We start from the raw sequence: 14072 nt of genomic DNA on the forward strand, positions 1-14072 counted from the left end.
TATTGTAAGTCATACACTTTATTAACATTCTTTAGGTTACTCTTATCTTTTGACAGTCATACTTAACAAAGCCTTAAAAGACGACAGAACAGCCGCAACAGAAGGACACACGTAGCCCACATAGGGGTCAACCCTGGAACATTGAGAACTGAGGGAAGCACACTGGAAGCCTCCTAAGGCATCACTTACATAAGGTCACCTATCCAAGAGCAGGAGACGTAGCTGACCTACCTAATACGTAGACACAAGCACAGGGAAAGAGGCAAAATGAGGAGGCAAAAGAATACATTCCAAGTAAGAGAACAGGACAAAACCCCAGAAAAGGAACTAAGTGAAACAGAAATGAGCAACCTACCTGACAGAGAGTTCAAACTAAGAGTGTTAAGGATGCTCACTGATCTGGGGAGAAGAAGAGATGAACTAAGTGAGAATGTCAACAAAGAAATGGAAGACATAAAAAAGAACCAATCAGAAATGAAGAATACAATACTGGAAATGAAAAATTCATTAGAGGGACTCAAAAGCATAGTAGAGGATACAGAAGAATGGATCTGTGAGCTGGACAAAAGACTAGAAATTACCCAAGGTGAACAGGTAAAAGAGAAAAGAATTAAAGAGACTGAGGACAGTCTAAGGGACCTCTGGGACAACATGAAGTGCACTAACATCCATGTTATAGGTGTCCTGGAAGGAGTAGAGCGAGACACGGGGGCAGAGACTCTATTTCAAGAAATAATAGATGAAAACTTCCCTAACCTAAGGAAGGAAACAGACATCCAGGTACAGGAAGCACAGAGAGCCCCAAACAAGATAAACCCAAAGAGGCCCACACCAAGACACATCATAATCAAAATGTCCAGAATTAAAGATAAAGAGAGAATCCTAAAAGCTGCAAGAGAATGTCAAGTTACATACAAAGGAAACCCCATAAGGCTATCAGCTGACTTCTCAGCAGAAACCTTCCAGGCTAGAAGAGAACGGCACGATATATTTAAAGTGCTAAAAGGAAAAAACTTACAGCCAAGAATACTCTATCCAGCAAGGTTATCATTCAAAATGGAAGGAAAGATCAAAATTTTCCCAGATAAGCAAAAATTAAAGGAGTTTGTCACCAAGAAACCAGTGCTACAAGAAATGTTAAAGGGACTGATTTAAGGGGAAAAGAGAAGACCACAAATAGGAAAAATTATAAATTTCCATGATTAGAACGTAATGGATACAAATGCACAAAAAGAGGTTAGATATGATATCAAAAACATAAAAGGAGGGAGGAGGGGAGTTAAAGAGTACAGCTTTCAGACAGAGGTCAAACTAAAGTGACCATCAATTCTGTATAGAAGAAGAAAGGAACAGAGAAGGACTACTAAAACACTGAGAAAAAAAAAAAGTTAAAAAATGGCAGTAAGTACATACTTATCAATAGCTACTTTAAACATCAATGGACTAAATGCTCCAATTAAAAGGCATAGGGTGGCTGACTGGATAAAAAAACAAGACCCATATATATGCTGCATGCAAGAGACACACTTCAGACCTAAAGACACTCACATACTGAAAGTGAAGGGATGGAAAAAGATACTCCACGCAAATGGCGATGAAAAGAAAGCTGGGGTAGCAGTACTCATATCAGACAAAATAGACTTTAAAACAAAAACTGTAAAAAGAGACAAAGAAGGGCATTACATAACGATCAAGGGAACAATCCAACAAGAGGATATAACACTTGTAAATATCTACGCACCCAATGTAGGTGCACCTAAATATATAAAGCAATTATTAACAGACATAAAAACAGAAATAGACAGTAACACAATAATAGTAGGGGACTTTAACACTCCACTTACACCAACGGATAGGTCATCCAAACAGAAGATCAATAAGGAAACATTGGCCTTAAACAACACACTAGAACAGATGGACCTAGTAGATATATACAGAGCATTCAATTCAAAAACTGAAGAATACACGTTCTTTTCAAATGCACATGGAACATTCTCCAGGATTGATCACATATTAGGCCACAAAACAAGTCTCCATAAATTTAAGAAGATTGAAATAATATCAAGCATCTTTTCTGACCACAACGGTATGAAACTAGAAATCAACTATAGGAAGAAAATCAGAAAAGCCACAAATACATGGAGATTAAACAAAATGCTACTGAACAATGACTGGGTTAACGAAGAAATCAAAGAAGAAATCAAAAAATACCTGGAGACAAATGAAAATGAAAATACGACATGCCAGAATTTATGGGATACAGCAAAAGCAGTTCTAAGAGGGAAGTTTATAGCGATACAGGCCTATCTCAACAAACAAGAAAAATCTCAAATAAACAATCTAACAATGCACCTAAAGGAACTGGAAAAAGAAGAACAAACAAAGCCCAAAATCAGTAGAAGAAGGGAAATGATAAAAATCAGAGCAGAAATAAATGAAATAGAGACCAAAAGCAATAGAAAAAATTAATAAAACCAAGAGCTGGTTCTTTGAAAAGATCAACAAAATTGACAAACCTTTAGCTAGACTCACCAAGAAAAAAAGAGAGAAGGCACAAATAAGTAAAATCAGAAATGAAAGAGGAGAGGTTACAACAGACAACTCCGAAATACAAAAGATTATAAGAGAATACTATGAAAAGTTATATGCCAACCAATTCGACAATCTGGAAGAAATGGATAAATTCTTAGACTCATACAACCTTCCAAAACTGGATCAAGAAGAAGTAGAGAATTTCAATAGACCAATCACCAGTAAGGAGATCGAAACAGTAATCACAAAGCTCCCCAAAAATAAAAGTCCAGGACCAGACGGCTTCCCTGGTGAATTCTACTAAACATTCAAAGAAGACTTAATACCTATCCTTCTCAAACTCTTCCAAAAAATTGAGGAGGGGGGGAAGCTCCCTAACTCATTCTACGAAGCTGACATTACCCTGATACCAAAACCAGACAAGGACAACACAAAAAAAGAAAATTACAGGCCAATATCATTGATGAACATCGATGCAAAAATCCTCAACAAAATAGTAGCAAATCGCATACAACAATACGTTAAAAAGATTATACACCATGATCAAGTGGGATTTATTCCAGGGATGCAGGGATGGTTTAACATTCGCAAATCAATCGTGATACACCACATTAATAAAATGAAGAATAAAAATCACATGAGCATCTCAATAGATGCAGAGAAAGCATTTGACAAGATACAGCATCCATTTATGATAAAAACTCTGAATAAAATGGGTATAGAAGGAAAGCACCTCAACATAATAAAGACCATATATGAGAAACCCACAACTAATATCATCCTCAATGGTGAAAAACTGAAAGCTATCCCTCTAAGAACAGGAACCAGACAAGGATGCCCACTCTCACCACTCCTATTTAACATAGTACTGGAAGTCCTAGCCAGAGCAATTAGGCAAGAGAAAGAAATAAAAGGGATCCAAATTGGAAAGGAAGAAGTGAAACTGTCACTATTTGCAGGTGACATGATTTTATACATAGAAAACCCTAAAGAATCCACCAGAAAACTTTTAGAAGTAATAAACGAATATGGTAAAGTTGCAGGATACAAAATCAACATACAAAAATCAGTTGCATTTCTGTACACCAACAACGAAGTAGCAGAAAGAGAAATTAAGAATACCATCCCATTTACAATTGCAACAAAAAGAATAAAATTCCTAGGAATAAACTTAACCAAAGAGGTGAAAGATCTGTACACCGAAAACTATAAAACATTTCTGAAAGAAATTGAAGAAGACACAAAGAAATGGAAACATATTCCGTGCTCTTGGATTGGAAGAATTAACATAGTTAACATGTCCATACTTCCTAAAGCCATCCATAGATTCAATGCAATCCCTATGAAAGTTCCAACAACATTTTTCACAGAAATAGAACAAAGAATCCTAAAATTTATATGGAACAACAAAAGACCCCGAATAGCTAAAGGAATCCTGAGAAAAAAGAACAAAGCTGGAGGTATCACACTCCCTGATTTCAAAATATACTACAAAGCTATAGTAACCAAAACAGCATGGTACTGGCACAAAAACAGACACACAGATCAATGGAATAGAATCGAAAGCCCAGAAATAAACCCACAAATCTATGGACAGCTAATCTTTGACAAAGGAGCCAAGAACATACAATGGAGAAAAGAAAGTCTCTTCAACAAATGGTGTTGGGAAAACTGGATAGCCATATGCCAAAAAATGAAAGTAGACCCTTACCTTACACCATACACAAAAATTAACTCCAAATGGATTAAAGACTTCAATGTAAGACCTGAAACTGTGAAACTTCTAGAAGAAAACATAGGCAGTACGCTCTTCGACATCAGTCTTAGCAACATCTTTTCAAACACCACGTCTGACCGGGAAAGAGAGACAATAGAAAAAATAAACAAATGGGACTACATCAAACTAAAAAGCTTCTGCACAGCAAAGGAAACCATCAACAAAACGAAAAGACAACCTAAGAATTGGGAGAAGATATTTGCAAGCCATACTTCTGATAAGGGCTTAATCTCCAAAATATATAAAGAACTCATGCATCTCAACAACAAAAAACTACCAACCCAATTAAAAAATGGGCAAAAGACCTGAACAGACATTTCTCCAAAGAAGATACACAGACGGCCAACAGACACATGAAAAGATGTTCAAAATCACTAACTATCAGGGAAATGCAAATCAAAACTACAATGAGCTATCACCTCATGCCCGTCAGAATGGCTATAATTAAAAAGACAGGAAACAACATGTGTTGGAGAGGATGTGGAGAGAAGGGAACTCTCATACACTGCTGGTGGGAGTGCAAACTGGTGCAGCCACTATGGAAAACAGTATGGAGATTCCTCAAAAAATCAACGCCAGAACTACCATATGATCCAGCTATTCCACTGTTAGGTATTTATCCAAAGAACTTGAAAAGACCAATTTGTAAAGGTACATGCACCCCTGTGTTCATTGCAGCGTTATTCACAATAGCCAAGACTTGGAAGCAACCTAAGTGCCCATCAAGGGACGAATGGATAAAGAAGATGTGGTATATATACACAATGGAATACTACTCAGCCATAAGAAACGATGAAATCCAGCCATTTGTGACAACATGGATGGACATTGAGGGTATAATGCATAGTGAAATAAGTCAGAGGGAGAAGGTCAAATACCGTATGATTTCCTTCGTTAAGTAGTAGATAATAACAACAATAAACAAACACATAGGGGCAGAGATTGGATTGGTGGTTACCAGAGGGGAACGGGGGAGGGAGGAGGGTGAAAGGGATAATTTGGTACATGTGTGTGGTGATGAGTTGTAATTAGTATTTGGGTGGTGAATATGATGTAATCTATGCAGAAATAGAAGTATAATGATGTACACCTGAAACTTTTACAATCTTATAAACCAATGTTACTGCAATAAACAAAAAATTTAAAAAAAATAAAAGAAAAGAAAAAGAAATAGAAATAGAAACCATAAAAAAGAACTAAACGGAAATTCTGGAGCTGAAGAATACAATAACTAAACTGAAAAATTCAATAGAGAGCTTCAATAGCAGACTCAATCATTCAGAAGAAAGAATCAATGGCCTTGAAGACAGGTCATTTGAAATTAGCCAGTTAGAGGAACAAAAAGAAAAAGAAAAAGAGTGAGGAAAGCACATGGTACCTATGGGACATTATCAAGCGAAGAAATATATGCATTATGAGAGTCCCAGAAGGAGAAGAGAGAGAAATAAGGGCAGAAAGCTTACTTAAAGAAATAATGGCTCAAAATTCCCCAAATCTTGGGAGAAATATGGACATCCATAGTCATAAAACTCAAAGGACCCCGAGCAAGATCAATCTTAGAAGATTACCCCAAGAAACATTATAGTCAAATGCTCAAAATTCAAAGACAAAAAGAGAATTTTGAATGCAGCAAGGGAAAACTGACTTGTTACATACAAGGAAATTGCCATACGGCTGTTGGTGATTTCTCAACAGAAACCTTGCAGTGGGATTCAAAGTGCTGAAAGAAAAGTATGCCAGTCAAGAATACTATGCCCAGCAAAGCCGTCTTTCAGAAGTGAAGGAGAGAGAAAGACAGTTGCAGACAAACAAAATCTGAGGGAAATTCTTCACCTTGTAAAGACTTATCTTACAAGAAATGCTACAGGGACTTCTACAAGTTGAAACAAAAAGAATGCTAAGTAACAAAATAAAAACATATGAAAGTAAAAATATCACTGATAAATATATAGTCAAATTCAGAATACTCTAATACTGTAATCGTAGTATGTAAATCACCTTTAACTCTAGGGGCTGGCCCTAGAGGTGGTGTAGTGGTTAAGTGTGCACACTCCATTGCTGGTGGCCTGCGTTCAGATCCCAGGCGTGCACCGATGCACCGCTTGTCAGCTCATGCTGTGGTGGTGTCCCATACAAAGTGGAGGAAGATGGGCATGGATGTTAGCCCAAGGCCAGTCTTCCTCAGCAAAAAAAAAAAGAGGAGGATTGGCACGGATGTTAGCTCAGGGCGGATCTTCCTCACAAAAAAAAAAGAGTTGCTTCACTTTTAACTCTAGTATAAAAGTTCAAAGGCAAAGTTATTAAAAATAACTATGGTAGCACTAATTTTTAATAGATACACAATTAAAAGGGACATTCAGTATGACACGAATAGCATAAAATGTGTAGAGGGGTGATGTAAAAGTGTAGAGTTTTTATGTGTGATTCAAGTTAAGTTGTTATCAGCTTAAAATAGACTGTTATAAATATAAGATGGTTTATGTAAGTCTCATAGTAGCCACAAAGAAAAACCCTCTATTAGATACATAAAAGATATAAATAAAGGAACCAAAGCATACCACTACAAAAAATCAACAAATCACAAAGGAAGAGAGGAAGAAAGGAACAAAGAAACTACAAGACAGTCAGAAAACAATTAGTAAAATGGCAAGAGTAAGTCCTTACCTATCAATTATTACTTTAAAAGTAAGTGGATTAAATTCTCCAATCAAAAGACATAGAGTAGCTGAATGGATAACAAACAAGATCCAACAATATGCTGCCTAAAAGAGACTCATTTTAGCTTTAAGGACACACATAGTCTTAAAGTGAAGAGGTAGAAAAAGATATTCCATGCAAATGGTAACCAAAAGAGAGCAGTGGTGGCTATACATATATCAGACAAAATATACTTTAATTCAAAAACAATCACAAGACACAATGAAGGTCATTGATGATGATAAAGGGGTTAATTCTTCAAGAGAATATAATAATTTCTAAGTATATATGTACCCAACATTGGAGCACTTAAATATATAAAGCAAATATTAACAGATCTGAGAGGAGAAATAGACAGCAATACAATATAGTAGGGAACTTCAATACCCCACTTTTAACAATGATTAGCAGACAATTGTCTCGTCCAAAACATCCATCAGACATTTGGTCAAGGACCTTTTGGCATGAACCAAATATCTGATGAATATTTTGGATAGGACCAAATGTCCTGCAAGGTTAACAATGGAAAGATCATCCAGACAGAAAATCAATAAGAAAACAACAGACTTGAAGAACACTATAGACCAAATGGACCTAACAGATATATAAAGAACATTCCATCCAATAGCAGCAGAAACACACTCTTCTCAAGTGCACACAGAACATTCTCCAGAACAGGTCATATGTTAGGCCACATAACAAGTCTTAACAAATTTAAGAAGATTGAAATCATAGGAAGTATCTTTTTCTGACCACAGTAGTACAATTAATGGTACATGCATGGGTTTATTTCTGGCCTCTCTGTTCTGTTCCATTGGTCTATATGTCTGTCTTTATGCCAATACCACACTGTTTTAATTACTGTAGCTTTGTAATATATTTTGAAATCAGGAAGCATAATGCTCCAGCTCCAGATTTACTTTTCTTTTGCAAGATTGCTTTGGCTATTCTGGATCTTTTATAGTTCCATATGAATTTTAGGATAGTTTTTCCTATTTCTATAAACAATGCCATTGGGAGACAGGAAATGTCTTTCCATTTATTTGAATCTTCAATTTGCTACACCAATGTCTTGTATTTTTCAGGGTACACGTCTTTCACTTCTGTGGTTAAGTTTATTCCTAAGGATTTTATTTCTTTTTGATAATATAGGCATCCATCAGAGATATTTCAGGTTTGGTTTCAGATGTAAATATATATTTATTTATATATTACACACACAAACACACACACATACATATAGATCACTGCAATAATGCAAATATCACAGTAAAGTGAGTCACATGAATTTTTTGGTTTCCCAGTGCATATAAAAGTTATGTTTACACTACACTGCAGCCTATTAAGTGTGCAATAACATTATGTCTAAAAAAACACTATACACACCTTAATTAAAAATACTTTATTGCTAAAAAATTCTAACCATCATCTGAGCCTTCAGCAAGTTGTAATACTTTTGCTGGTGGAGGGTCTTGTAAAACACAATATCTGTGAAGCACAATAAAGTGAAGTGCAATAAAATGAGGTATGCCTGCATTGTATGTGGGATCGTTTTCTTAATTTGATTTTCAGATTGTTAATTGTCAGTGTATAGAAATGCAATTTTTGTATGTTGATTTTGTATCCTGTAACTTTGTTGACTTCATTTATTAGTTCTAACAGTTTTTACTGAGTTTAAGGTTTTCTACATTTAGGATCATGGCTTATGCAGAGATAATTTTATTCTTTCTTTCTGATTTGGATTTCTTGTATTTCTCTTTCTTGTCTAATTGCTCTGGCTAGGACTCCAGTACTATGTTGAATAGAAGTGGTAAGAATGGGTATACTTGTCTTGTTCCTAATCTTAGAGGAAAAGCTGTCAGCTTTTCATCATTGAGTATGATGTTAGTTGTGGTCTTGTCATATATGGCATGTATTTTGTTGAAGTACATTCCTTCTATACTTAATTTATTGAGTGTTTTTATCAGGAAAGAATGTTGAATTTTGTCAAATGCTTTATGTGCCTATATTGAGATGATCATATGATTTTTACCCTTCATTCTGTTAATGTGGTGTATCACATTTATTGATTTGCATATGTTGAACTATCCTTGCATTCCTGGCATATATCAACTAATATTTGACAATGGTGCCAAGAATACACAATGGAGAAAGAACAGTCTCTTCAATAAATGGTGTTAGGAAAATTGAATAGACATATGCAAAAGAAAATGAAATTGAACACCAACTTTACACCATACATAAAAATCAACTCAAAATGGATTAAAGACTTCAATGTAAGACCTAAAACTGTAAACTCCTAGAAGAAAATAGGGCAAAAGCCTTCTTGACATTGGTCTTGACAATGATTTCTTGGATATGACACCAAAAATACAGGCAACAAAAGCAAAATAGACGAGTGAGACTACATCAAACCAAAAAGCTTCTGCACAGCAAAGGAAACAATCAACAGAATGAAAAAGTAACCTATGGAATGAGAGAAAATATTTGTAAAACATGTATCTGATAAGGGGTTGATTTCCAAAATATATAAGCAATTCCTGCAACTCAACACAAATAACTTGATTAACAATGGGCAAAGGACTTGAATAGACATTTCTCTAAAGAAGACATTCAAATGGCCAACATATGAAAATCTACTCAACATCACTAATAATCAGGAAATGCAAATCAAAACTACAGTGAGATATCACTTCATACTTATTAGAGAGGTATTATCAAAAAAAAAAGATTACAAATGTTGGTGAGGATGTGAAGAAATTGGAACCCTTATACACTGTTAATGGGAATGTAAAATGGTGCAACAACTGTGAAAAATAATACGGAGGTTCCTCAAAAAATTAAACATAGGACTACCAACAATCTTAACAATCCAAAATAGGATCCAACAATCCTACTTCTGGTTATATATACATAAGAATTGAAATCAGTATCTTGAAGAGATATCTGCGCTCTTGTGTTCATTGCCGCATTACTCACAATAGCCAAGATATGGAAACAACCCAAGTGTCCATCGATAGATTAATGGATAAAGGAAATGTGCTATATATATATATTCTATGGAATATTATTCAGCCTTAAAAAGAAGGAAATCCTGCCATTTGCAACAACATGGACAAACTTGGAGGACATTATGCTAAGTGAAATAAGCCAGTTACAAACGGACAAATAGTGTGCATTTCCACTCATATGAGGTATCTAAAATCATCAAACCCACAGGAGCAGAGAATACAACAGTGGTTGCCAGGGGTCTAGGGATGGGGTGGGGATGGGGAGGTACTGTCCAATGGGTATAAAGTTTCAGTTATGCTAGATGAAACAGTTCTTGATATCTGCTGTACAACATAATGCCTATACAGTCATGCGTCACAACAGGGATACGTTCTGAGAAATCCATCATTAGGCAATTTCGTCATTGTGTGAACATCATAGACTGTATTTACACACACCTAGATGGTATAGCCTACTACACACCTAGGCTATATGGTATAGTCTATTGCTCCTAGGCTACAAACCTGTACAGCATGTTACTGTACTGAATACTATGGGCATTTGTAACACAATAGTAAGTATTTGTGGATCTAAACGTATCTAAACGTAGACTGTACAGCAAAAATACAGTTTAAAAGATTTAAAAAATGGTACATGTGTATAGTGAACTTACCATGAATGGAGCTTATAGAACTAGAAGTTGCTTTGAGTGAGTCAGTGGTCAGGGAATGTGAAGGCCTAGGACATTACTGTACACTACTATAGACTTTATAAACACTGTACACCTAGGATACACTAAATCTATAAATTAACCTTAGCTTACTGTAACTTTTTTACTTTATAAATTTTTTGACTCTTCCTATAACACTTACCTTAAAATACAAACACATTGTACAACTATACAAAAACATTTTCTTTCTTTATATCCTTATTCCATAAGCTTTTTTCTATTTTTCAAAATTTTTTTTTTTACTTTTTAAACTTTTTCATTAAAAACTAAGACACAAACACATACATCAGCCTAGGCCTACACAGTGTCAGGAACATCAATATCACTGTCTTCCACCTCCACATCTTGTCCCACTGGAAGGTCTTTGGGGTAACAACGTGCAGGGAGCTGTCATCTCCTATGCTAACAATACCTTGTCCTGGAATACCTCCTGAAGAACCTGCCTGAGGTCTTTCTTGAGGAAGTGTCATTCTTTTCAGAAATATGTCCATGGTGTTTTACTTCTTCTTTTACCACAGATTTTTTTGTAAGCAGATAATGAACTATGAACACTCATCTCTATCAATGAAAACCATTCAGTGTTGGGGTCCATGTTTTCAAACTTTTTAAGGATCTTGTCGAGGCCTGCAAAAGCTTCTGATAAACCCTTCACTGTGAATTTTCTTGGAGGTTCTTCTTTTTCTTATCCCACAATTTCCTTTTGCTTTGACTCTTCTTCAGCTATGCATTTCTGTTCCAGTTCCAACAACTCCTCATTAGTCAATTCCTCAGGAACCACCTCCAGGACCTCCTCACTGTCATCCTCATCTATTCCCAGGTTCAAGTTGCTTGCCATCACAACCATAGCCTTGTCGATTTTTGCAACCTCCTCCTTATCCTGGGAAAATCCTTTGAGGTCAAGGACAAATCTCGAGTGTCTTCTTCCAGATGCCATTTATACACTCCTTGGTGACATCACCCCAAGCCCAAGCAAAATTCTTGATGCAGTTATAGATGTTGTAATCCTTCCAGAATTGCATCAGTGTCTTCCTCAGTTGCAGCAATAGCCTGGACAAAGGTCCTCCTCAGACAGCAGGCCTTAAGAGCTGTTATAACTCCTTGATCTACTTTTTACATCCAAGAGCTGATGTTCGGATGGAAAAACCCTGCTTTGATGTTGGGATGAAGATCGCCAACAAAAGGAGGATGTCTGGGAGCATTATCAACTATAAGCAAAATCTTGAAAGGTATGTTATTCTCCAAGCAGTACTTCTCCATTTCACTGGCATGAAATTACTGTTTTACAGTAATTCAGGAGGGCATCTTTGAAGAGGAGCTGGGTCACCCATGACTTCTTCTTGCTCCTGTAGTACACTGGCAGTGTGTCCTTACTACAATGTTTGAAAGTTCGGGGGTTCTCACTGTGCCAGATCACAAAGCGTTTAAATTTGTAACCTGCAACATTGCCCCCAAGCAAAACTGTAATTAGGTCCTCAAAAGCCTTGAAATTGAGTATTGACTTGGCCTCTTTACAGATGAAAGTCCTCTCAGGAGTCCATTTCTAGAATAGGGAGATTTCCTCCATATTGAATATTTGCTCTGGCAAGTAATCTTCCTCCACAATCAGCTTATCTAGAGTTTCAAAAACTTCTTCAGCTGCCTTCACATCAGCACTCACAGACTCACCACCCACTTTGACATTATGTAATGAATAATGATTCTGGAATTGCTTAAACCACCCAGAGCTAGCAGTAAATTCAACATCACAGTCAGGTCCAGTCTTTTCTTTCAACATTGCAAACAAACTTTTTGCGCTGCTGTGATCATCATGCTGCTGACAGGGATACGCTTCTGTGTCTGATCTTCAATCCAGGTCATTAGAAGTTTCCCCATGTCTGATATAGGCCCTTCCTGAATTTTTGTTAGTCTCGTTACCTTCAGTGAAGCAGATCCTTTAACAGCTTCCGTCACTTTGTTTTTGTTCAAGATCATAGCTATGGTGGAATGGGACATGCCTGACGGGCGAGCAATAACCATTGCTGATTTTCCACTTCATAGTCCTTAATCACTTTTAATTTCGTTTCCAGGTCAGTCACTCAACATGGCCTCTTAGTAGTGGATTTTGTATGCCTAGAGGCCATGATGAGCAAAACAACATGAGATTAAATCAAGCAAAAGAGAAAATGATAAAATTGGGAGACATGGTAAACACGAGAGGTATGAGGCTGCTGCTGCTGCCATAACACAATATACTGTTTTACAGTAAACCTTTTTTTCCTATAAGTAGAAACAGTACACTCTAGAATAAAATAAACAGTATAATAAATATATAAACCAGTAACATAGTCATTTATTATCGTTATCAAGCATTATATACTGTACATGATTGTATGTGCTATACTTTTATACGATTGGCAGCGCAGTAGGTTTGTTTACACCAGCATCACCACAAACTCGTGAGGAATACATTGTTCCATGACATTACAAAGGCTATGATGTCACTAGGCGATAGGAATTTTTCAGGTCTGTTAGAAATTATGGGAGCCCCGTTGTATATGCCGTCTGTCATTGACTGAAATGTCATTATGCAGCACATCCTTGATAGTTAAAAATATGGTATTGTGCACTTCAAAATTTGTTAAGAGGGGCCAGCCCAGTGGCGTAGTGGTTAAGTTCGCACACTCTGCTTCAGCATCCCGGGTTAGCGGGTTCAGATTCTGGGCGCAGACCTACATACAGCTCATCAAGTCACGTTGAGGCAATGTCCTGCATACAAAGTAGAGGAAGATTGGCACAGATGTTAGCTCAGGGAAAATCTTCCTCAAGCAAAAAGTGGAAGATTGGCAACGGATGTCAGCTCAGGGCCAATCTTCCTCACCAAAAAAAAAAAAAAAAAAACTGTTAAGAGAGTAGAAATCATGTTTAGCGTTCTTACCACCAAAAAGGGGGATGGGGTTAGGAAAACAGATATGTCCATTACCTTGGTTGTGGTGATGATATCATGAGTTTATGCACAAGTCCAAACTCATCAAATTGTACACATTAAATGAATACAATTCTTTGCATGTCAATTATACCTCATTAAAGTCATTTAAAAAAGTTCTGGAACACAATTCTTGAGATCCAGGTGGTTCCTCCTGACTGGTGGATTTAACAAGCATTTAAAGAAGAAACAATACCAATTGTACATAATTTCCTCCAGAAAATAGAAGAGGGGACATTTCCCAAATCATTTTACAGGGGCAGCATTGTCCTGATACCACAATCAAACAAGCAAAAAAAGAACAGTATAAAAAAAGAAAACTACATCTCATTATCTCTCATGAACATATATGCAAAAATCTTCAGTGAAATATTAGCAAGTTG

The sequence above is a fragment of the Ceratotherium simum genome, chromosome 2 (genome assembly GCF_057802395.1).
Source record: "Ceratotherium simum simum isolate JZ-2026a chromosome 2, ASM5780239v1, whole genome shotgun sequence".
NCBI classification, from domain to species: Eukaryota; Metazoa; Chordata; class Mammalia; order Perissodactyla; family Rhinocerotidae; genus Ceratotherium; species Ceratotherium simum.